We start from the raw sequence: 2,415 nt of genomic DNA, 5'->3' as shown, positions 1-2,415 counted from the left end.
CGGCCATTTTTTTACAGATTTTGATTTCAAACTACTTCTCACGCATTCGGGCCCCTAAAATGCCAGGGCAGTATAACTACCCCACAAGTGACCCCATTTTGGAAAGAAGACACCCCCAGGTATTTCGTGATGGGCATAGTGAGTTCATGGAAGTTTTTCTTTTTTGTCACAAGTTAGTGGAATATGAGACTTTGTAAGGAAAAAAATAAAAAATAAAAAAATCATCATTTTCCGCTAACTTGTGATAAAAATAAAAAAGTTCTATGAACTCACTATGCCCATCAGCGAATGCCCTAGGGTGTCTACTTTCCGAAATGGGGTCATTTGTGGGGGTTTTCTACTGTCTGGGCATTGTAGAACCTCAGGAAACATGACAGGTGCTCAGAAAGTCAGAGCTGCTTCACCTTTTTGTACCATAGTTTGTAAACGCTATAACATTTACCCAAACCATTTTTTTTTTTACCCAAACATTTTTTTTTATCAAAGACATGTAGAACAATAAATTTAGAAAAAAAAATGCATATATGGATGTCGTTTTTTTAAAAATAATTTACAACTGAAAGTGAAAAGTCATTTTTTTGCAAAAAAAAATCGGTAAATTTCGATTAATAACAAAAAAAGTAAAAATGTCAGCAGCAATGAAATACCACCAAATGAAAGCTCTATTAGTGAGAATAAAAGTAGGTAAAATTCATTTGGGTGGTAAGTTGCATGACCGAGCAATAAACTGTGAAAGTAGTGTAGTGCAGAAGTGTAAAAAGTGGCCTGGTCATTAAGGGTGTTTAACCTAGGGGGGCTGAAGTGGTTAAGAGTGAACACACCCACACTCTCCTCCCCCTCTGGAGAGCAGTGTCACTCAGAGTGAACACACCCACACTCTCCTCCCCCTCTGGAGAGCAGTGTCACTCAGAGTAAACACACCCACACTCTCCTCCCCCTCTGGAGAGCAGTGTCACTCAGAGTGAACACACCCACACTCTCCTCCCCCTCTGGAGAGCAGTGTCACTCAGAGTAAACACACCCACACTCTCCTTCCCCTCTGGAGAGCAGTGTCACTCAGAGTGAACACATCCACACTGTCCTCCCTCTCTGGAGAGCAGTGTCACTCAGAGTAAACACACTCTCCTCCCATTCTGGAGAGCAGTGTCATTAAGAGTGAACACACCCACACTCTCCTCCCCCTCTTTAGAGTAGTGTCACTCAGAATGAACACACTCTCCTCCCCCTCTGGAGAGCAGTGTCACTCAGAGTGAACACACCCACACTCACCTCCCCCTCTAAAGAGCAGTGTCACTCAGAGTGAACACACCCACACTCTCCTCCCCCTCTTGAAAGCAGTGTCACTCAGAGTGAACACACTCTCCTCCCCCTCTGGAGAGCAGTGTCACTCAGAGTGAACACACTCTCCTCCCCCTCTAGAGAGCAGTGTCATTAAGAGTGAACACACCCACACTCTCCTCCCCCTCTGGAGAGCAGTGTCACTCAGAGTGAACACACCCACACTCTCCTCCCCCTCTGGAGAGCAGTGTCACTCAGAGTGAACACACCCACACTCTCCTCCCCCTCTGGAGAGCAGTGTCACTCAGAGTAAACACACTCTCCTCCCCTTCTGGAGAGCAGTGTCATTAAGAGTGAACACACCCACACTCTCCTCCCCCTCTTTAGAGCAGTGTCACACAGAGTGAACACACTCTCCTCCCCCTCTGGAGAGCAGTGTCACTCAGAGTGAACACACCCACACTCACCTCCCCCTCTGGAGAGCAGTGTCACTCAGAGTGAACACACCCACACTCTCCTCCCCCTCTTGAAAGCGCAGTGTCACTCAGAGTGAACACACTCTCCTCCCCCTCTGGAGAGCAGTGTCATTAAGAGTGAACACACCCAGCCTCTCCTCCCCCTCTTTAGAGCAGTGTCACTCAGAGCGAACACACTCTCCTCCCCCTCTGGAGAGCAGTGTCACTTAGAGTGACCACACTCTCCTCCCCCTCTGGAGAGCAATGTCATTAAGAGTGAACACACCCACACTCTCCTCCCCCTCTGGAGAGCAGTGTCACTCAGAGTGAACACACCCACACTCTCCTCCCCCTCTGGAGAGCAGTGTCACTAAGAGTGAACACACCCACACTCTCCTCCCCCTCTGGAGAGCAGTGTCACCCAGAGTGAACACACCCACACACTCCTCCCCCTTTTTAGAGCAGTGTCACTCAGAGTGAACACACCCACACTCTCCTCCCCCTCTTTAGAGCAGTGTCACTCAGAGTGAACACACACACACTCTCCTCCCCCTCTGGAGAGCAGTGTCAGAGTGAACACACCCACACTCTCTTTCCCCTCTGGAGAGCAGTGTCACTCAGAGTGAACACATCCACACTCTCCTCCCTCTCTGGAGAGCAGTGTCACTCAGAGTGAACACAC

Source organism: Bufo bufo, chromosome 2 (genome assembly GCF_905171765.1).
Source record: "Bufo bufo chromosome 2, aBufBuf1.1, whole genome shotgun sequence".
NCBI classification, from domain to species: Eukaryota; Metazoa; Chordata; class Amphibia; order Anura; family Bufonidae; genus Bufo; species Bufo bufo.
The sequence above is the reverse complement of the archived record's forward strand: the minus strand, read 5'-3'. Positions refer to the sequence as shown.